General features: G+C 42.5%; 1 protein-coding gene across 1 annotated transcript in view; it reads left to right on the top strand.

Moving 5' to 3' along the window:
- The first annotated feature begins 6,103 nt into the window (after window positions 1-6,103).
- Window positions 6,104-24,740, top strand: part of LOC115165590 (potassium voltage-gated channel subfamily G member 1-like) — a 33,561-nt gene continuing 14,924 nt past the window's right edge. The window contains exon 1 of the mRNA XM_029718796.1: window positions 6,104-6,315. The gene's annotated coding sequence lies outside the window, so the exon portion shown is untranslated. The remainder of the gene's footprint in view (window positions 6,316-24,740) is intronic.

Raw genomic sequence — 24,740 nt, 5'->3', positions numbered from 1 at the left:
GGTTTTCCGTCATGAATAATGCATATTCACAATGGGTAGATAACTCAAACTGGAGAGAAAGATTCTTCTTCCACATTACAGGAGTTGAGGTATCATTTAAGATGTATTGATCCATTACTGATATATTGATTTATACAGTACCATTCATCATTCATCTTGGTTGATTGCTCAAACCTCCATCCTGATCATTACAGTAGAATTCTGAACCATTATATATGGACCTGCTCAATGAGATGTATACAGTACTGCATACAGTAGCCCTGCTCCGCCCCTGGATTATGTTCAAACTTCAGACCATTACTTAGGGTGGTATTTGGGAGAGTGGAGAGGACACATTTTCAAATCTTAATACATTTGGTTAAAAAGCCATGAAGTGAAATTTAGTTGCTTTGGGACATTTTGTATGCTATTGTTTATGTGCGAAGAGCAGGTTATATAGTCGGAAGTCGGAAGTTTACATATACCTTAGCCAAAAACATTTCAACTCAGTTTTTCACAATTCCTGACATTTAATCCTAGTAAAAATTCCCTGTCTTAGGTCAGTTAGGATCACCACTTCATTTTAAGAATATGAAATGTCAGAATAATAGTAGAGAGAATGATTTATTTCAGCTTTTATTTCTTTCATCGCATTCCCAGTGGGTCAGAAGTTTACATACACTCAATTAGTATTTGGTAGAATTGCCTTTCAATTGTTTAACTTGGGTCAAACGTGTTGGGTAGCCTTCCACAAGCTTCCCACAATAAGTTGGGTGAATTTTGGCCCATTCCTCCTGACAGAGCTGGTGTAACTGAGTCAGGTTTGTAGGCCTCCTTGCTCACACATGCTTTTTCAGTTCTGCCCACACATTTTCTATAGGATTAAGGCCAGGGCTTTGTGATGGCCACTCCAATACCTTGACTTTGTTGTCCTTAATCCATTTTGCCACAACTTTGGAAGTATGCTTGGGGTCATTGTTCATTTGGAAGACCAATTTGCGACCAAGCTTTAACTTCCTGACTGATGTCTTGAGATGTTGCATCAATACAGCCACACAATTTTGCTTCTCATGATGCCATCTATTTTGTGAAGCGCATCAGTTCCTCCTGCAGCAAAGCACCCCCACAACATGTTGCTACCACATGTTGCTTCACGGTAGAGATGGTGTTCTTCGGCTTGCAAGCCTCCCCTTTTTCCTCCAAACATAACGATGATCATTATGGCCAAACAATTCTATTTCTGTTTCATCAGACCAGAGGACATTTCTCCAAAAAGTAAGATCTTTGTCCCCATGTGCAGTTGCAAACCATAGTCTGGCTATTTTATGGCGGTTTTGGAGCAGTGGCTTCTTCCTTGCTGAGTGGCCTTTCAGGTTATGTTGATATAGGACTCGTTTTACTGTGGATATAGATATTTTTATACCTTTTTCCTCCAGCATCTTCACATGGTCCTTTGCTTTTGTTCTGGGATTGATTTGCACTTTTCGCACCAAAGTACGTTCATCTCTAGGAGACAGAACACGTCTCCTTCCTGAGCAGTATGTCAGCTGCGTGGTCCCATGGTGTTTATACTTGCGTACTATTGTTTGTACAGATGAACGTGGTACCTTCAGGCGTTTGGAAATTGCTCCCAAGGATGAATCAGACTTGTGGAGGTCTACAATTTGTTTTCTGACATCTTGGCTGATTTATTTTGATTTTCCCATGATGTCAAGCAAAGAGGCACTGAGTTTGAAGGTAGGCCATGAAATACATCCACAGGTACACCTCCAATTGACTCAAATGATGTCAATTAGCCAAACAGAAGCTTCTAAAGCCATGAGATCATTTCTGGAATTTTCCAAGCTGTTTAAAGGAACAGTTAACTTAGTGTATGTACATTTCTGACCCACTGGAATTGTGTTACAGTGAATTACAAATGAAATAATCTGTCTGTAAACAATTGTTGGAAAAATTACTTGTGTCATGCACAAAGTATATGTCCTAGCCAACTTGCCAAAACTATAGTTTGTTAACAAGAAATTTGTGGAGGGGTTGAAAAATGAGTTTTAATGACTCCAACCTAAGTGTATGTAAACTTCCGACTTCAACTGTATGACTCCAGCATGGTCAGTCATACTGCTCTCTGCATGTAACGTATACACAGGTAGTCAGGAAGCAGGTGCAGAAGGTGAGTTTAATAATAAGAAACATGAAGAATATCAAAACAGGAGTAGCGTACTGAACGTAAACAAAACCAATACTGCCTGAAGACAGGCTGCTGAGAGCTAAATAAAGGGGAAGTAATCAAGGTAATTTTGAAGTCCAGGTGTGCTTAACGAAGAGGAGCAGGTGTGCTTAATGATGGTTGCCAGGTGTGCGTAATGTGGGTTGCCAGGACTGGTGGTTAGTAGACTGGCGACGTCGAGCACCGAAGAAAGGGAAGGAGAGTAGGGATGACTGACACTGTACGCTCCTCAAATGACATTCTGCTCCAGCCCTGCTGGTGAGGAAGGGAATTAAGTTGCCCACTGGTTCCTAATTGTGCCATTAAAATTTCAATAAAAAGGAGAACAAAAAGCAGTCAGTTAATTAAGTGCCAATGTGTCTGAAATAAAGGCTGCAGAACAACCTACTTTAATGAATGGATTGTTTTGTATTTCAGTCTAGAGAAAGCTTAATAAACAGACTTTTATGGTAGTTTTGTTCTGCATGGTAGAAAGAAAATCACAGTTTATTGCATTGCCAAATGAATTGCATTGATAAAGCGTTCTTGCTCTTTAAGATTAATCTGTATGTATTATAATGATGTAATTAATGTGGCAATATACATTTAATGTACTGAATAGTTTATGGTTCATTAAATTAATTGTCAACATGCATAAACATTTTCACGAGGAACAAATAGATGCCTAATTTTATTATATTATTATATTATATTTATTATTATTATCTTGTCATTGTAAAAAGAAAAATTAACAGTGCATGCACACATCTAATATACAACTGCCAAAATAATGGAAACCCATGAGTAAATGAGGGTTCTGGTAGCTCTGTTATGCTGTGGAGTGTATTTTCGTGCCATGGTTTAGGTCCACTCAACCCCTAAGAGGGCAAGGTAAATGTTCAACCTACGTTGAATCCTTTCTATCCTGATGGGAGTGGATGACAATCCCCCATCCACAGGGCATGAGTGGTCACTGAATGGTTTGATGAGAATGAAAACGAAGTAAACCGTATGCCATGGCCGTCTCAATCACCAGATCTCAACCTAATTGAACACTTATGTGAGAGTCTGGAGCAGCGCATGAGATGGCGTTTTCCACCACCATCAGCAAATGATGGAATTTTTCTTGGAAGAATGGTGTCACATCCCTCCAACAGAGGTCCATACACTTGTAGAATCTATGCCAAGGCGTATTGAAGCTGTTCTGGTGGCTCGGGGTGGCCCAATGCCCTATTAAGACACTTTATGTTGGCGATTCCATTATTTTGGCAGTTACCTGTACATAAACCACTTACAGAATTTGAATAATTGTTATGTTCATGATACGTAATATGAACGAATATGAATATATGTTATTCCCATGCCATGGTCAAATACACTTAATAGCGCAATTAGATTCCACCTAATTTGTATTCAGATTTTTTTTAAACATTTTGTTATTTTTTACAATGATCCAAACTGCTTGGATACTTAGAGTATATTTTTAATTCATAGTGGCCATTACCCCAAGATGATAACTAATCTGAATCAACTGTTTATTAATACTTTGGAAGACCTACCCTTTGGCAAGATGGTTCACACAACAGATGCGTTAGCTTGTACAACTGAATGGATGAGGCTGTTTTCAGAGCTACTAGGTGGCCGGCTTAACATTTCATGAGGTGGAAGGGGAAGTGTGTGGAATACCAAACACAGTGGAGAGGATAGTTCTTTGAGTTCATACTCTTAGAATTGTGTTCTGTGATGAATGATAATGCAGAGATACTGAAGTACTTGTCCAGAAGTAGTGTCTGTGAGCAGATATTATCCACATGCTGGCCCTAGAGAGGAGGATATTATGAGAAGTGAGTTGAATACCTAACATGGCAGAGAGGAGAGTTACTTGAATTCAAGAATTACTCTTAACCAATTGTATTTTTTGCAATATTGCTGTGCCTATACTGTAAAGGTGTCTGTTATCCACCGGTAAACAAAGTGAATGTACAGTACAATCAAGCTGTTTTTCACACCTGAATTACACAGGGATTTGAGAGCTGAAATCTGTCAGAAATAGCCAGGGGTCATAGCTGCCTCCCACATACTTCCCCACTGTGTGATGCTGCTGCATTGTAGCTTTACATACATCCTAATAATAACAGTACAGTATAGCAAGCCAATCCTACTGTAGGAAGCTGACATGCAGTTATCAATGCTCTATTGACAATCTCTTCTTTGAGTGACAACAATGATGGAATGAAACCTGCTACAATAAAACGTCAATAGGCAATTTGATTATTATCCTTTCACAAAAGACAAATCAGGTGAACTACGAACAATTTAATGAAGCAAACTATAATAATCTCAAGGAGATCTTCAATTCCCCTCCAGTGTATTGCATAAAAATGAGATTCTGTGTGTAGCGTTATATCAGGGGGAGATCTGGGGTGATTAGTGTGGGTCAGTCAGGCTTTAGGAAGCCCAAGCGCATGTAGTTAAGTGAGTGTTTCAAACGTTTCCTTCTGTCAGATCAATGCAACATCCCATCACCCAGAGATGAGACGGTGAATGCTCTGATCGTGTGTGCCTGCTCATGTGCAGTCCGTTCATCTGAGCCAGGCCACAGCTGAATGCTGGACCAGGGATGAAACCAGTCAGTTCAACCACCAAAGACAGACCGATTCGATCTCATCATACAGCTAAAGACCTTGATTTTCCATCAAGAAATTCCTTGAGGTTCCTTGGATTATAGTCCTGAAACCTTTAGGGATTCTCCCTTCACACATCACTGAGTATAAAGTAAGGACCAAATCAACTCTGCATGTTAACTATAATGTGGATTAACTTCAGAAGTGATGAACTCAGAGTTGCTTTTGTCATGGACCCTTGGCCACATTAACTGTGAAATGACAATTAGCTGTCTGTGGAAAACACATTTAAAGAGCTAATGATGGTTCCTGTTCATAACTACCACATTATTCCATACCTTAAAACATTCTGTAATGCCCGATACGTGAGATACATCTATAGCTACTTCTTCTATGTGTGCAGTATTCAGCTATGATATATAAAGCCATATAAACAAGAAGATAAACACATATTCTTAAGTAGGCATTACATGTATTGACTGGGTAATCAACCCAAAGAGAGCCTACTGTGAGTTGATCAGAATTACAAGACATAGACCCTTTGGATCTCCAAGCTACAGTAAGTATAGGCATTAACACTATCAACATCTGTCGAATGCCTGAGGGATTGTTAAGAGTGTAATTACAAAGGTACTACACAGGTATAAAATCTACTTTCTGTAAAGTGTTACCAGAAATGGACATAGAGAATGGGATGGAGGAAGAGGATATCTGATAGCCTACTGTTGATAATGGTAGACTGTACCTCCAACAACTCATTCTAACAGTGAGTTCACACCTGTCTAATTTTGGACACAGTGACGGCTATCTGTTTACATAGAGTGAGGTGCGCAGCAGTCTAAGGCACTGCATCTCAGTGCAAGAAGCCTCACTACAGTCCCTGGTTCAAATCCAGGCTGTATCACATCCGACCGTGATTGGGAGTCCCATAGGGCGGTGCACAATTGGCCCAGCGTCATCAGCGTCGTTTGGCCGGGGTAGACCGTCATTGTCAATAAGAATTTGTTCTTAACTGACTTGCCTAGTTAAATAAAGGTTAAATAAAAATATATAAAAAAACAAGGAACCACAGTGAGTGAACCTTCTCAGGCGCTAACTTCAGGGGAAAAATATAAACCATCCACATGAGTCTACAGCCAAAAGAGAGTGATTATTCCAGCTCCGCTCGCTAGCTAGATGCTGGTTGCTATGGATTTCTGTGAAAAGCTCTCAGAATAATGTTGGAATGGCACATCCCACCTGTGATGTCAGAGCTGCGAGGCTAGCTGTTGATGTAGTGGGGAGGGGCAAGGCTGGAGCCTGTTGCTCATGATCATCAAATAACCTGGTAATACTCTACAAGCCTTGTGCCTGTGTGCAGAGAGAGCAGAGTTGTCGTGCGATGCAGAAGCAACAGCAACAGTTAGGACTTCATGTTTTCTTCTCTTTTTGATCACTTTGAGAGCCGCTGGCTTTTTTGTATCAACTAAAACTCACAGCTGTTAGAAGAACTGATGCACAACCACAGTGAGTATTTCATTATATTTGTTCTTATTTACCTCATCTCAGAGGATATTGATACAATACAGTTTTCACAGCTCATGTAATAGTAAATGCATAGTGGTATCACGTGCTATCAGTATTTACCAAGACTTCAACAAGTGTGCATCTGTTGACACTTACCAGCCTTTCAACATTTAATGTATTGTATTCTTTTTTCATTTTCAGTGGAACACATAACACATTGGGTGGTGTAACAGCAGTATTGCTACTGTACTAATCACCCTCACAGTTTACATGGTTATGATTAAACAGTTCAAAATGTAAACAAATGATGATCAACATGTTAATCTGGTGAGCATGTTTTCAGTTAGTTGGAAAAAAATCAGTCAACCAGACATCATAGTTTTCAGCATTAACAAGTTTTGATACTGTTACTCTTGCACGCAGCACCCATTTGAGTATCTATGTGCATATTGCAAGTTCATATTTTTTCCCAGGTTCTGAATTAAATCATAGTAATATAATGTCCTTTCATATGAAACCTTTTAGCTACTGTCCACTCTGATTTTATCCAATGATTCCATCTGTTCATTTCTTCTTGTTGTATCACTCCATCTCCATGTCTCTGACAGATGACTATGATTAGCATACTGTTGATCAGCCCATGGTAAAAGAGTGGCAGATACAGCAGATACACTACATAGTGAGTCACATGTATTTCTTCTTAGAGGCCAGATTTTGTTGAAATTCCGTAGCTGCAGCATCTGAGCAACATACAGTATTTGTTGTTGGCAAGGAGTATATATAAAAAGACAGAATTGAAAAAGATTCACACGACAAAATGGTTCCAGTATTATTGGTATTTAGTCATTTTGCTGTCAGACAGACATTTTAAGCAGAGTGGATAATAATGACTGCAGATCATTCTCAACATAATATAAACATTTCTAAAGTAAAGATCTGCATAACAATGTTTTATTATACTCCTTGCCAACAGTTACTCATATTTGGTTGTAAGTGGTGTGCCCCCCCCCCCCCCCCAACCATTTTATTGGGCCACCTAAGACCAAAAAGTAAACACAAATACATACAGTACATACATACACTTTATATACAAAAATATGTGGACACCCGTTCAAATGAGTGGATTCAGCTATTTCAGTGTATAAAACCTAGCACATAGCCATGCAATCTCCATAGACAAACAGTGTCAGTAAAATGGCTGTACTGAAGCTTTCAGTGACTTTTAACGTGGAACTGTCATAGGATGCCACCTTTCCAAAAAGTAATTTAGTCAAATTTCTTCCCTGTTAAAGATGCCACGGTCAACTGTAAGTGCTGTTATTGTGAAGTGGAAATGTCTAGGAGCAACAACGGCTCAGCAGCCAAGTGGTAGACCACACAAGCTCACAGAACAGGACCACCGAGTGCTGAAGTGTGTAGCACACTACCGAGTTCCAAACAGCCTCTGGAAACAATGTCAGCACAATAACTGTTCTTCGGGAGCTTCATGAAATGGGGTTTTCTATGGCCGAGCAGCCGCACACCAGCCTAAGATCACCATGCGCAATGCCAAGTGTCGGCTGGAGTGGTGTAAAGCTCTCTGGAGCAGTGGAATCCCGTTCTCTGGAGTGATGAATCATGCTTCACCAACTGGCAGTCCGACGGAAGAATCTGGGTTTGGAGGATGCCAGAGAATGCTACCTGCCCCAATGTATAGTGCCAACTGTAAAGTTTGATGGAGGAGGAACAATGGTCTGGGGCTGTTTTTCTAGTTCGGTGTAGGCCCCTTAGTTCCAGTGAAGGGAAATCTGAACGCTACAGCATACAATGACAATCTAGACGATTCTGTGCTTTCGACTTTATGGCAACAGTTTGGGGAAGGCCCTTTCCTGTCTCAGCATGACAATTCCCCTGTGCACAAAGCGAGGTCCATACAGAAACGGTTTGTCACGATCAGCGTAGAAGACCGTGACTGGCCTGCACAGAACCCTGACTTCAACCCCATCAAACACCTTTGGGATGATTTGTTTAATCGTCCAACATCAGTGCCCAAAATCAGTAACCGACCTCACTAATGCTCGTGGCTGAATGGAAGCAAGACCCCGCAGCAACGTTCCAACATCTAGTGGATAGCCTTCCCAGATGAGTTCAAGCTGTTATAGCAGCAAAGGGGGACTAACTCCATATTAATGCCCATGATTTTGGAATGAGATGTTCGACGAGCAGGTGTCCACATACTTTTGGTCATGTATTTTACGTATGTACGTACAGTGCATTCGGAAACTATTCAGACCCCTTCCCTTTTTCAACATTTTGTTACGTTACAGCGTTATTTTAAATGGATTCTATCTACACACAATACCCCATAATGACAAAGCGAAAACAGGTTTTTAGACATTTTTGCACACATATAAAAAAAGGAAATACCGTATTGACAGTATTCAGACCATTTGCTATGAGACTCAAAATTGGGCTCAGGTGCATCCTGTGCACTTCGAGGCAAGCAACACTGCAGCATGCATGAGAGCACCAGCTGTTCTGGACGACTGTGTGATCAAGCTTGCCGTAGCCGATGTGAGTAAGACCTTTCAACAGGTCAAAATTCACAAGGCCGCTAGGCCAGACGGATTACCAGGACGTGTACTCAGAGCATGCACTGACCAACTGGCAAGTGTCTTCACTGACAACTTCAACCTGTCCATGGCCGAATCTGTAATACCTACATGTTTCAAGCAGACCAACATAGTCCCTGTGCCCAAGAACACCAAGGTAACCCGCCTAAATTACTACTGACCCGTAGCACTCACATCTGTAGCCATGAAGTGCTTTGAAAGGCTGGTAATGTCTCACATCAACACCAGCATCCTCCCAGAAACCCTAGACCCACTCCAATTTGCACACCACCCCAACAGATGCACAGGTGACGCAATCTCTATTACACTCAACACTGTCCTTTCCCACCTGGACAAAAGGGACACCTACATGAGAATGCTGTTCATTGACAACAGCTCAGTGTTCAACACCATAGTGCCCTCAAAGCTCTTCACAAAGCTAAGGACCCTTGGACTAAACACCTCCCTCTGAAACTGGATTCTGGACTTCCTGACGGAACGCCACCAGGTGGTAAGGGTAGGCAACAACACATCTGCCACACTGATCCTCAACACAGGGGCCCCTCAAGGGTGCGTGCTAAGTCCCCTCCTGTACTCCTTGTTCACCCATGACTGCGTGGCCAAGCACGAATCCAACACCATCATTAAGTCTGCAGACAACACAACGGTGGTAGGCCTGATTACCGACAACAATGAGACAGCCTATAGGAAGGAGGTCAGAGATCTGGAATTGTGGTGCCAGGACAACAACCTCTCCCTCAACATGGTCAACACAAAGGAGATGGTTGTGGACTACAGGAAAAAGAGGGCCGAGCACGCCACCATTCTCATCGATGGGGCTGTAGTGGAGCAGATTGAGAGCTTCAAGTCCCTTGGTGTCCACATCACCACATCACCAACAAACTATCATGGTCCAAACACACCAATACAGTCATGAAGAGGGCACGACAATGCCTATTCCCCCTCAGGAGAATGAAAAGATTTGGCATGGGTCTCCAGATCGTCAAAAAGTTATACAGCTGCACCATCGAGAGCAAGGCGCTACAGAGGGTAGTGCATATGGCCCAGTACATCACTGGGGCCAAACCTTCTGCCATCCAGGACCTATATACCATGCAGTGTCAGAGGAAGGCCCTAAAAAATGTCATAGACTCCAGCCACCCTAGTCATTGACTGTTCTCTTTGCTACCGCACGGCAAGCGGTACCGGAGCTCCAAGTCTAGGTCCAAAAGGCTTCTTAACAGCCAAGCCATGCAACTTCTGAACATCTAATCAAAAGGCTACCCTGACTATTTGTATTGACCCCCCCCCTTTTTATGCTGCTGCTACTCGCTGCTTATTATCTATGCATAGTCACTTTACCCCTACCTACATGTACATATTACTTCAACTACCTCGACTAACCTGTACCCCCGCACATTGACTCTGAATGGGTACCCACTGTATATAGCCTCGTTATTGTAATTTTATTGTAGCTTTTTTATTTTTTACTTTAGTTTATTTAGTTAATATTTTTCTAAACTATTATTTTTCTTAAAACTGCATTGTTGGCTGAGGGCTTATAAGTAAGCATTTCACGGTAAGGTCTACACCTGTTGTATTCGGCGCGTGTGACAAATAAAATAAAATTTGGACAAAAGAGCAAGATTTTTTTACTTGTCAAATGACAGCCAAGCATCGATCATCATGGCACCAGAATAAGACCCTTGAAATTTATTGGAAAAGAGCATCAAGCATCAACCTTACACTTTCACCATCCTGTGAAGTTCATCATAACTTATTTAATCTGTAGCCTAATTAACAGCATGCTTTCCTGAGGATTATTATATCAATATCTGTGCATAAAAGCATTTCCACTGATTTCTCGCATAATTAATTTTACAGAAACAAAAAGATCCCACATTTTCTAGCGTATTTTGTTTTGTCACATTCGGAAAGTTGACTGAAAATGTTTGTTTCCATCAGGCCTGTCAAGACATGTTTCATCTGACAAAAGGTTGGGTGGAAACTTGGTTACAGACAAAACTTCAGCCATGCCGACAGCACCCATTGACGTGCCCCCTGACACGCCCCCTGCCACACCCACCACCTAAGCTCCTTTTGTTCCAGAAAACCCTGAATGTATCTGCTGTACACTGTAAACCCCACACTGACTTTCTATATTTATTTGCAACAGGCAACATGAAGGTGGCAATGCTCAAAACGTTGATTACATCTCTTAAATCCACTACTGGAAATAGCCTATTGGGAAATGATGAGCGATAAGAGAGCTAAGAACTGAAGGAAAATGAGCAGAGTTGATTTACTTGCACTCCTGTGTTACGGTTGTCGTAGGAATGAGCGGACGAAAGTGATTCTCGTTCGACATTAATCTTTAGTAAACTGTGAAACTCTGCAATACATACAAAATAAACCTGAATAAACAAAACGTGACGCAGAGGTGAAACATACACTACTCAAAAGTAATCTCCCACAAACCCAGGTGGGCCAAACACCAACTTAAATATGACCTTCAATTAGAGACAACGATGACCAGCTGCCTCTAATTGGAGATCATCTCAAACAAAGCCCAACATAGAAATACAAAAACGAGAACAACCCTACATAGAAATACAAAACTAGAACATAACAGAAAAACTAAATTAGAAAACCCCCCTGTCACGCCCTGACCTACACTACCATAGAAACTAACAACTTACTATGGTCAGGATGTGACAGTTACACCCCCCCCCCCCCCCCAAAGATGCAGACTCCGAATGTAACTAAACAACAAAAGAAAACAAAAAAAAGGGAAGGAGGGTGACAAGTGTCTATGGCGGCTCTGGTGCAGTACACAGAACCTTATTATCCAGCGGCTCCGGTTCGGGGCGTAACCCCCGCTTCGCCCGCTGATCACTCTGCTTCTGTACCACTGGACCGTGAATTGTCGTCGGAGGAACCAGACTGTAGATCATCGCCGGAGGCTCTGTACTGCAGAGCAGACCGCCGCTGGAGGTTCCGGGCTGCAGACCGCCGCTGGAGGCTCCGGGCTGCAGGCCGTCTCAGGAGGCTCCGGACTGGGAACTGTCACCGGAAGCTCCGGACTGGGAACTGTCGCCGGAAGCTCTGGACTGGGAACTGTCGCCGGAAGCTCTGGACTGGGAACTGTCGCCGGAAGCTCCGGACTGGGAATGCGCACTGGAGGCTTGATGCGTGGGGCTGGCACAGGTGGCGCCAGACTGGTAACACGCACCTCAGGGCGAGTGCGAGGAGCAGGCACACCAGGCTGGATAGTCTCACTGGAGGCCGGGTACGTGGGGCAGGCACAGGATATACTGGGTCGCGGAGGCGCACTGGAGGTCTCGAGCATATAGCTGGCACAACCCGTCCTGGCTGGATGCTTACTTTCGCGCGGGGAGCTGGCACAGGACGAACTGGGCTGTGAACACGCACTGGCGACACAGTGCGCAGCGCCGGCGCAGGATATCCTGGACCGAGAAGGCGAACTGGAGACCAGGAGCGCTGAGCTGGCACCACCCTTCCTGGCTGAATGCTCAACCTAGCTCGGCAAATGCGGGGCGCGGGCACAGATCGCACTGGACTGTGAATGCGCACTGGCGACACAGTGCGCATCACCGCATAACACGGTGCTTGCTTCTTCACTCGCTCCCCACGGTAAGCACGGGGAGTTGGCTCAGGTTTCCAACCTGACACTGCCAATCTCCCCGTGTGCCCCCCCAAAAAACATTTTTGGGGGCTGCCTCTCGCACTTGCCTCATGGTTGGTATAGTGCCTCGTAGTATCGCCGCTCTGCTCTTGCTGCCTCGATTTCCTCTTTAGGACGGCGCTACTCCCCAGCCTGCCTCCAGGTGAAACATGCACTACTCAAAATTAATCTCCCACAAACCCAGGTGGGACAAACACCAACTTAAATATGACCTCCAATTAGAGACAACGACGACCAGCTGCCTCTAATTGGAGATCATCTCAAACAAAGCCCAACATAGAAATACAAAAACTAGAACAACCCAACATAGATAATACAAAACTAGAACATAACAACATAGAAAAACTAAACTAGAAAACCCCCCTGTCGCGCCCTGACCTACTCTACCATAGAAACTAACAACTTACTATGGTCAGGACGTGACATCCTGTTGATCACAGGATTTGTTAGTAGGGTCATTCATCAATTGTGATACTATCAATAACCTGATCATGATTTTCCGCAAATGTATTAGTGTGCAAAATGCTAATTTCTTCTTTAGACCTATTTATGATGTATGGTGTGTAACCCATGGATCAATTTCTCCCACTCTACAAGGTCATTCAGATTTGAATGAGATGAACTAATGACTTTCTTGTACCTACATCTTTAGCAGTCATGCTTCCCCACACTCAGACAGGGCCAGGGCCAGAGTAATTATAAACTGCTATTCCTAGATGTATTCAATAGCAATTGATGTACAGTACAAATCTCCCAGTTTAGAATGATTTTAGATTTTTGGGGTCTAGGTACTTTGGGTAAACCAACGCTGGCTGAACAGTAAGCAAACAGAGGCTTACATCTAATTATGTGCATTTAAACTGCATTACATTTTACCAACAGGGCAGATTGTCATTTTATATCTCCTTTTGTACAATTACATGTTACAGTATAAATCCCTGCTGGCAGGAGATTATAAATGACAGATCAACCTACTGTCCATCTTTTTGAGCCACTACACATTCTATCAAATCTATCCGATTTGCTACCAGAACCACTGCTGAATATATCAGTCTTAAATCCGCTCCAAATAAAATAGCTTTTCCTTTTGAGGCCCTACCATTCTATACAATCCTATTTGCTACCACTGCACTCAACTCTTCACTCAACTCCACACAAAACAAGTTTCCCCCTGTTGGTATTACCTAGGGCCCAGCTCTGTTAATCAATCCCATCAACTAAAGTAGTTTCCCCTCTCTGTTCAGGCTGACAATCTAATAATGGTGTCCAGAAAGACTGGATGTTGATTTTTCAAATTTTCAGTCCAACACCATCCATCCCTCATCCCTCCATCTCTCTTTGATCTGTCATTCCCTGTCCTCCCTGCAAAACCATCCCGCTGAGGCTTGTAGTGGGGTCTGGTTTAGTCTGGTAGCCACACTGAGCAATCCCTTCTAAGGAAGCAGAGAAATCCCACAGAGCAATCCCTTCAAAACACTCTGTCCATGCAGTGTCAAGCTGTCTGCCTTCAGCTACACATCCCTACTGGGATGCTTTTACCAATGGCTGAAGAGCAGAGTTGGGGCTCAAATAAACCTGAATTTAACCTGCTTCCCCTGCGCCGACCGAGACATGAATGGACAATACTGTAACTGGATACTAATGAGTGGTCATGTGGGGCCTAATACACACAGTCTCACAGCTGAGATCTTATAATCATTATGCAATATTAAGTTGTGTTCTATCTAGTGTACTTTCTAACTCAGAAAGTGATATCAAACAAAAACCCTGAAAATGTGGAAGGACAAGAGAAACACATATACATGAGAACAAGATAAAAATACTCAAATATAGATATAAACTACTTCTTGTATGACAAATGATCTTTTACAAGCATAACATTAATCTAAATTATGATGATTGACAGCTACAGCGCATTCGGAAAGTTTTCAGACCACATTGTTATGTTACAGCCTTATTTTAACATGGATGGAAGAAAAAAAATCCTCATCAATCTACACACAATATCCCATAATAACAAAGCGAAACTGATTTTTATATATTCTTTTGCAAATTTATTACAAATAAAAAATGTATATTTTATTTACATAAGTATTCAGACCCTTTGCTATGAGACTCTAAATTGAGCTCAGGTGCATCCTGTTTCCATTGATCATCCTTGAGATGTTTCTACAACTTGATTGGAGTCCATTTGTGGTAAATTCAATTGATTGGGCATGAATTGGAAAGGCACACACATGTCTATATAAGGTTCCACAGTTGACAGTGCATGTCAGAGTAAAAACCAAGCCATGAGGTCGAAGGAATTGTCCGTTGAGCTCCGAGACAGGATTGTGTTGAGGCACAGATCTGGGGAAGGGTACCAAAAAATGTCTGCAGCATTGAAGGTCCCCAAGAACACAGTGGCCTCCATCATTCTGAAATGGAAGAAGTTTAGAACCACCAAGACTCTTCCTAGAGCTGGCCGCCTGGTCAGACTCAGCAATCGGGGGAGAAGGGCCTTTGTTAGGGAGATGACCAAGAACCACATGGTAACTCTGACAAAGTTCCAGAGTTCCTTTGTGGAGATGGGAGAACCTTCCAGAAGGACAACTATCTCTGCAGCACTCCACCAATCAGGCCAGACGGAAGCCACATGACAGCCTGCTTGGAGTTTGCCAAAAGGCACCTAAATGACTCTCAGACCATGAGAAACAAGATTCTCTGGTCTGATGAAACCAAGATTGAACTCTTTGGCCTGAATGCCAAGCAACATGTCTGGAGGAAACCTGGCACCATCCGTACAGTGAAGCACGGTGGTGGCAGCATCATGCTGTGGGGATGTTTTCAGCGTCAGGGACTGGGAGACTAGTCAGGATCGAGGGAAAGATGAACGGAGCAAGGTACAAATAGATCCTTGATGAAAACCTGCTCCAGAGAGCTCAAGACATCAGACTGGGGTGAAGGTTCACCTTCCAACAGGACAGCGACCCTAAGCACACAGCCAAGACAACGCAGTAGTGGCTTCAGAACAAGTCTCTGAATGTCCTTGAGTGGCCCAGCCAGAGCCTGGACTTGAACTGGATCAAACATCTTTGGAGAGACCTGGAAAAAGCTGGGCAGCGGCGCTCCCCATCCAACCTGACAGAACTTGAGAGGATCTGCAGAGAAGAATGGGAGGAACTCCCCAAATACATGTGTGCCAAACTTGTAGCGTCAAACCCAGATGACTCGAGGCTGTAATCGCTGCCAAAGGTGTTTCAACAAAGTACTGAGTAAAGGGTCGGAATAGTTATGTAAATGTAATATTTCAGTTTTATTTTTTTATACATTTGCAAGAATTTCAAAAAACTGTTTTGCTTTGTCATTATAGGGTATTGTGTGCAAAATGTAATCCATTTTAGAATAAGGCTGGAGTGTGCAAAAAGTAAACGGGTCTGATACTTTCCGAATGCACTGTACTACACTATATATACACAAAAATATGGACACACCTTCAAATTAGTGGATTTGGCTATTTCAGCCACAGGTGTATAAAATCGAGCACACAGCCTTGCAATCTCCATAGACAAACATTGGCAGTAGAATGGCCTTACTGAAGAGCTCAGGGTGCCAACTTTCCAAAAAGTCTGTTCATCAAAATTCTGTAACTGTATGTGCTGTTACTGTGAAGTGGAAACATCTAGGAGCAGCAACGGCTCAGTGGTGACGTGGTAGCCCACACAAGCTCACAGAATGGGGCTGTGCTGAAGCATGTAGCACGTAAAAATTGTCTGTCCTCAGTTGCAACACTCACTACCAAGTTCCAAACTGCCTCTGGACGCAACATCAGCACAATAACTATTCGTTGGGAGATTCATGAAATGGGTTTCCATGGCCGAGCAGCCAGGCACAAGCCTAAGATCACTGTGCGCAATGGCAAGCATTGGCAGGAGTGGTGTAAAGCTCGCCGCTATTGGATCTTGAAGCAGTGGAAACTCGTTCTCTGGAGTGATGAATCATGCTTCACCATCTGGCAGTCTGACGTACAAATGTAGGTTCTGCGAATACCAGGAGAACTCTACCTACCCCAATGCATAGTGCCAACTGTAAAGTTTGGTGGAGGAAGAATAATCAGCTAGAGATGTTTTTCATGATTCAGGCTAGGCCTCTTTGTTCCAGTGAAGGGAAATCTTAACGCTACAGCATACAATGACAATCTAGATGATTCTGTGCTTTCACAGTTTTGGGAAGGCCCTTTCCTGTTTCAGCAGTTTGGGGGAGGCCCTTTCCTGTTTCAGCATGACAATGCCGCCCTGCACAATGCGAGGTCTATACAGAAATGGTTTGTTGGGATTGGTGTGGAAGAACTTGATGACCTGCTCAGAGCCCTGACCTCAACCCCATTGAAAAACACTGGGATGAATTATTATTGGTCACGCTGTGGTGGTGTTGAAAGTCCTGTGTGGGTCAGTTGGTAGAGAATGTTGCTTGCTACACCAGGGTTGTGGGTTTGATTCCCATGGGGGACCAGTATGAAAATGTATGCAGTTGCTCTGGTTAAGAGCATCTACTTTAAAGTAAAATGAAGGGATGAGGAGTGGTGAGGCATACTATGGAGCAGTCAGGCAGAAAATAAGGGATTGGCAAGGTCTTCTAAGCTTCTATCTGGGGAGTTCTGAAGGCTTGTCCAGAAAGAGGACAAGGAGGGTACACAAAGATAAATGGAGAAATTTGTTGAAGTATGATCATTCCCATTGGTGGCCTAACATTTTCTTAGAGTGGGAACTGTCTACTGAAAGAAAGACAGAGCCACTGCAAGAAAGGACATTTCCTTAGATTAACGTCAAAAGGTTCCCCAGTGCACACAACTGAAAACTCATTTCAAGACATTATTATTATTTTTTATTTATTTCACCTTTATTTAACCAGGTAGGCTAGTTGAGAACAAGTTCTCATTTGCAACTGCGACCTGGCCAAGATAAAGCAACACAGTTCGACACATACAACAACACAGAATTACACATGGAATAAACAAGCATACAATCAATAATACAGTAGAAAAATCTATACACAGCATGTGCAAATGAGGTAGGATAAGAGAGGTAAGGCAATAAATAGGCCATGGTGGCAAAGTAATTACAATAAAGCAATTAAACACTGGAATGGTAGGATGTGCAGAAGATGAATGTGCAAGTAGAGATACTGGGGTGCAAAGGAGCAAGATAAATAACGAGTATGAAGCGAGGGCCAGCCAACGAGAGCATACAGGACGCAGTGGTGGGTAGTATATGTGGCTTTGGTGACAAAACGGATGGCACTGTGATAGACTGCATCCAATTTGTTGAGTAGAGTGTTGGAGGCTAATTTGCAAATGACATCGCCGAAGTCGAGGATCGTTAGGATGGTCAGTTTTACGAGGGTATGTTTGGCAGCATGAGTGAAGGATTAAAAATATTGCATGAAGGGTTTTCATCAAAGTAAGAGTGACAGGAGAGATACAAATGGTTTTCATAAACATTTCATAATCATAAAATAAAATAAAATATTTGGTCAAATTATACATTTTGTGTATGGTTCCTAGAAAAACGGGTGGCTCATCTTACCCCTTTGGCTCAACTTACCCCACTCTCTCCTTATACATTATACTGTATGAAACCAACTGTTGGTTATATGAAAAATGTAAAGTAGTAGTATTGTGTGGATTAAAGTAAATGACGTTTGGATATGGTGGACAATGTTGAAGGCTAGCAAAGCAATTATAGCCCTGGAGATATTTCTTGTTCCAATGTATTCAGTATTTATTAAATCCACCCACTTGCATCAGAAAAGGGCCTTTTTTCGATTCCGCAATTCATAAGCATAAGGTTTGCTCCAGGCGTTGATTCTTGCCTGCATAAAAAACTGATTTGAAAAGAGAGGAGAGATAGAGAGACATAGAGAAAAGAGAAAGAGAGAGCAAGTGAGCCAGAGAGGGGAAGAGAGAGTGAGTGACAGACAGAGCTCAGTATCTCTGTGGTCAAAAATCCATTTCACGTAACGCGTGGAGAAACAGAGAAAATGGTCTATAGAGAAACCAGTCTATAGTAGAGGGTGAAAAAAAAATCACCCTCTACGCATACCAAGTAGACAGGATTATTAAATAATGACAGAGAATACAAAAGGAATCAAAGTAACCAACAGTATGACTAATAAGGTATATGATTTGCTTAATTCAACCTTGGTGTGAGTTTTACATTTAACAGAACGAGATTCTGTTTTAAATTCCAAATATTTCATTAATAAGAGATTGGAAAAATTTTGACTGTTTCGGTCATTTGATCTAAACTGAACATGAATGTGTCTAGCTTAAAAATAACTTAAAAAGATGTATTTAGGGGCCTCCTGAATGGCGCAGCGGTCTAAGGCTGTCAGACGGTGGGTAACTGGTGCAGTGAATCAGGCGCAGGAGAGCAGAAATGAGTGTACAAGGTATTTAATTCCACGACAGCACCAGTATACAGACAATACTCAAGGTGAAATACCGGTCACTCGAAAATAACGGTGTAAATACATAACCCAGCAAACATAACCAGCCGACAAGAACAATCAATAAATATGCACACTAACATGTGGGAAACAGAGGGTTAAATAATGAACATGTAATTGGGGAATAGAAACCAGGTGTGTAGAAAACAAAGACAAAACAAATGGAAAATGAAAAGTGGATCGGCGAAGGCTAGAAGACCGGTGACGTCGACCGCCGAATGCCGCCCGAACAAGGAGAGGGACCGTCTTTGGCGGAAGTCGGGACAAAGGCACTGCATTACAGTGCTATAGGTGTTAATACAGACCCGGGTCCATTCGCGGGTCCGTAGTACAATTGGCCCTGCGTCGCCTGAGTTAGGGGAGGGTTTGGCCGGAGGGGCTTTATTTGGCTCATCGTGCACTAGTGACTCCTTGTGGCGGGCCGGGTGCCTGCGGGCTGACCCCGGTTGCCAGTTGAACAGACCCCGGTTGCCAGTTGAATAGCTGCACCAACACATTGGTGCAGCTGGCTTCCGGGTTAAACTGCCAGGTGTTAAGGCGGGTCATGTTTCGGAGGACGCATGACTCCACCTTTGCCTCTGCCAAGATTGAAATTGGGGAGAAAAAGGGGGTAAAATATTCTATAAAAAAATGTATGATACATTTAAGCTTCGTATAGTTAATAAACTATAATATACTTGTGTTTACACAGACTTCTCTGAAACCTTTTAATCATTACCAAATCAATGACCTCTGAAAGCTAACAGAAACGTCAATGTTGATTCAAAGTGTGACCAGAAAATGTCACCAAATAAGGATCACTTATGATCAACTTCATATTTGTTACATTACGATGCATTATGTTACATTGAATGGCACAATTCCAGGATCTCAGTCATAGCGCTTATCAGACACTTGAAATATGTTGCTCACTATATTTCCCAAGCAATTTGAGTCAAATTCTCAAGGTACTGTTGGAAATCTGCTTCATTTGTGTTGCATTTCGAAGCCACAGTCAATGCTATATTTCTCAGACCCTTGAAATGTTCTGTATAATCTGGTAGTGCTTTCCAAAGACAGTTTGAGTCAGTTTCTCGAGGCACAGTTGGAAATGCATGAGCACTGCAGACAGAGGGAATCACAGCCCAGGCCAGTGACTCACAAGCAATCTGGAGAGAACATGCCCTGTGGCAAAGCTGCGATAGATAGCATGGCATAGCGCCTGCACAGAGAGGCACATCGAGAGAGGGCCAGACCTCACCCGATCTGGTGGAGAGAGAAAAATGTATCTGGCTCTGTGTTGTTTCATCTCTTTCTCCGAGATCCCTGGGAAATACACATCTCCCTTAAGGAGGTGTTTAAAGGCACAGCAGAGTTCTAAAACACAACAACTACAAGGGTTCTCCTGTGACTGGAGACACCTGTTACTACTGGCCCTAGAGAGTAAACAAAACTGGAGAATATAAGGGTTTTATCTATCGTATCTTTGCCATCCATGTCTTTGGGCTAAGAAGAGGAGAGGAATTTAAGATAATTTATTTGAGAATTTTGACCATTGGAGCATGAAGAATAAATAACTAATTGTTCTGCAATTTAGAGTGGAACACGTTTTTTACTGTCTTTGGGCAAAGAAGAGGAGAGGATTTGAAGAATGTCTGAATAACTTTTATTCTTGATTTTTATCAGTATAATATCCTTGGAGCATCAATAAATTAGTAATTTTCATGAAAGATTTACTGGATATGTAGGATTTTAGAAGCAGATGGGATATGGTTTGTTGAAAATAAAATTCTCTATTTACTATACTTTTGTGGTATTCCATAAAGATATAGAATGCTGTTGGGAGTCACTGCATTGTCATAGAGCTCACCAACTTGTAGTCCTAAAAACCGGGAATGAGTTACCTCTTGTTCGTTCAGCCATTCCTATGGGGAAATTAATGGGGTTTTGGGATAAGCGCAGAAAATAAGGTCTGTTAACACAGGCTAAGGAGATCTTATACGTTTTGTTCTATGAGATATCAGTCAGTTAACAGGGCCTTTATGAATTATGAGGCCTTTATGTTCTTTATGTGCTCATTGTGATTACATAAATGCTTCAAATTTCACAAAAAGGGATGTTAGCTGATTAAGATTATCTCACAGAACAAAACCTATAAGATCTCCTAAGCATGTGTTTATCCCAGGACATATTTTCAGCGTTTATTATAAAATATAAAAATAAAAACATTAACATTAATAAGCTTTGTCCAAAAAAAGACGCTATTACTATTGCTCTCTATTGACCATCACAACAGTGGCCTGTAGGTTTTGTTCAAGCTGTTGAGTCGATTCAAGATGCTGATCATTGTGACCTAAGTGTCTCTCCTCATCTTACACATATCCTTCTAAGAGTAATGCTGGTTCGCTCTGTTCTTTAGAAACAACCAGTGGCAAACCAAACACAGATTGCTCCCATTGGATACCAAGCAGGCTAAATGTTACAGTGATGCTTTGCCAGAGAGGAATAGGCGAATGTCAATGTACTCCATAATCTTTGGCTTCGCTTGGGGTGGTTCACTCTAATGTGACAGGCGGGAAACAGAGAGAAGGCCAACTGTAATCATTGGCTCAGAGGGACTGACAGTGCAGGTGCCTAATAACCATCCACTGACCGTGACGCACTCCGATCCATCCATTTTTAGAACCCCTAGGATCCTTCCTCACCCAGTGATTGGTGGCTGAAGACGCCTGCGCTCTGACATTAATTTGTCACAATTTGCGACTTGCTAACCTGCCTCTCCTTAATCACAATAATTTATTTAATTAGTTTGGACATAAGCCACAAGGTCCTCAGAGCCACTGATGAAGTAAATCGTTTGTGGTTGGTCTTGTGGCTGCACACTGAAACTTCTGAAAATTGTTCTTGAATTGAAATCCAATTTTTTTTTCTTAGTGGTATTTTTGGTTGCTATGGCGTTGCCAAGGAAAGTCTGTCAGGAATCAAATAAATACTATTGGAATATTTATTGTAATCATTATAAGCAGGGCACCGATGGGATCATAGGCATAACAAAACATTCAAACATTCAAACTTTTTTGTCATGTGTTTTTTTTACAGCCACAAAATATATTGTGTTGTGGGATTGGTAGATACGGTATTTCACACAAGACGGAAGTTGGAGTGTTACAAAAGGCAATTTTATATAAAAAAGAAATGTCCCTTTTTCAGGACCCTGTCTTTCAAAGATAATTCGTAAAATCCAAATAACTTCACAGATCTTCATTGTAAAGGGTTTAAACACTGTTTTCCATGCTTGTTCAATGAACCATAAAAAATTATGAACATGCACCTGTGGAACGGTTGATAAGACACTAACAGCTTACAGATGGTAGGCAATTAAGGTCACAGTTATGAAAACTTAGGACACTAAAGAGGCCTTTCTACTGACTCTGAAAGACACAAAAAGTAAGATGCCCAGGGTACCTGCTCATCTGCGTGAACGTGCCTTAGGCATGCTGCAAGGAGGCATGAGGACTGCAGATGTGGCCATGGCAATAAATTGCAATGTCCGTAAATTGCAATGTCCGAACTGTGAGACGCCTAAGACAGCACTATAGGGAGACAGGACAGACAGCTGATTGTCCTCGCAATGGCAGACCACGTGTAACAACACCTGCACAGGATCGGTACATCCGAACATCACACCTGTGGGACAGGTACAGGATGGAAACAACAACTGCCCGAGTTACACCAGGAACGCACAATCCCTCCATTAGTGCTCAGACTATCCGCAACAGGCTGAGAGAGGCTGGACTGAGGGCTTGTAGGCCTGTTGTAAGGCAGGTCCTTACCAGACATCACCGGCAACAACGTCGCCTATGGGCACAAAGCCACCGTCGCTGGACCAGACAGGACTGGCAAAAAGTGCTCTTCACTGACGAGTCGCGGTTTTGTCTCACCAGGGGTGATGGTCGGATTCACGTTTATCGTCGAAGTAATGAGCGTTACACTGAGGCCTGTACTCTGGAGTGGGATCGAACTGGAGGGGGAGGGTCCGTCATGGTCTGGGGCGGTGTGTCACAGCATCATCGGACTGAACTTGTTGTCATTGCAGGCAATCGCATTACAGGGAAGACATGTGGTACCCTTCCGGCAGGCTCATCCTGACATGACCCTCCAGTATGACAATGCCACCAGCCATACTGCTCGTTCTGTGCATGATTTCCTGCAAGACAGGAATGCCAGTGTTCTGCCATGGCCAGCGAAGAGCCTGGATCTCAATCCCATTGAGCACATCTTGGACCTGTTGGTTCGGAGGGTGAGGGCTAGGGCCATTCCCCCCAGAAATGTCCGGGAACTTGCAGGAAGAGTGGGTTAACATCTCACATTTGATTTTGACCCCCCCTTTGTTCAGGGACACATTATTCAATTTCTGTTCATTTTTAATTTCACCTTTATTTAACCAGGTAAGCTAGTTGAGAACAAGTTCTCATTTGCAACTGCGACCTGGCCAAGATAAAGCAAAGCAGTTCGACACACACAACAACACAAAGTTACACATGGAATAAACAAACATACAATCAATAATACAGTAGAAAAATCTATATACAGCATGTGCAAATGAGGTAGGATAAGAGAGGTAAGGCAATAAATAGGCCATGGTGGCGAAGTAATTACAATATAGCAATTAAACACTGGAATGGTAGGATGTGCAGAAGATGAATGTGCAAGTAGAGATACTGGGGTGCAAAGGAGCAAGATAAATAAATAACTACAGTATGGGGATGAGGTAGATTGGATGGGCTGTTTACAGATGAGCTATGTACAGGTGCAGTGATCTGTGAGCTGCTCTGACAGCTGGTGCTTAAATGTCTGTGGAACTTGTTCAGTTTATGTCTCAGTTGTTGAATCTTCTGTTCATACAAATATTCACACATGTTAAGTTTGCTGAAAATAAACGCAGTTGACAGTGAGAGGACGTTTCTTTTTTTGCTGAGTTTAGTTGTAGAGAGTGTAGCTGTATAAAGCAGAGGTGATTGTACTGTTAAAAAGTGTTCAGTACATACATCGTTTTCGCCTTAGATACCACATGCAATCAATCCAGCCCTAAATGCTCTCTAACATATAGTCTGGAAAAATAAAAACAACTTCAGAAAAACTAAAAGCAACATATTGTTCTCAGTTTGAGCAACTGTTACACAATGGATAGCATATATTTGCTGTCAGAACATGGCTAGGTTATTATCAATTCATCTAGACAAGTAATCTTGTTTAAAGATGTGTAAACTTCATCTTCATGTAAAAGGGGTCAACTGTGTGGGTGTAGTGCTGCACCATTCTATTGTAATGATCTGTTTGCTGTGACCAACCTGGGGGGAGGGGGTAATGGGGTTGGGGTTACCTCTGTTCTGCTGCCTCGACAGCTTATTAAAGGCCAGCCATCAAGAACAACAATGCGGTCAGAACCAACGTGGCAGGAATGTCCATATTAGGAAGAGCCAATAGTAACAGTCTTGGCAGATTGGAAATCCATTTTATAAGCAGGAAGTCACCCCGCTGTGTATGATGATGTCATATTGCTATCTGTGTTTGTGTATCTGTGTGTGTGAGTGTGTCTATTGTCTATAAGTGTTGTTATGCAAAGCTCCTGAAATAGAAGCAGTTTTCTAGAAGATCTTGAT

Source organism: Salmo trutta, chromosome 28, assembly GCF_901001165.1.
Source record: "Salmo trutta chromosome 28, fSalTru1.1, whole genome shotgun sequence".
In the NCBI taxonomy this organism is placed as follows: Eukaryota; Metazoa; Chordata; class Actinopteri; order Salmoniformes; family Salmonidae; genus Salmo; species Salmo trutta.
The sequence above is the reverse complement of the archived record's forward strand: the minus strand, read 5'-3'. Positions and strand labels throughout refer to the sequence as shown.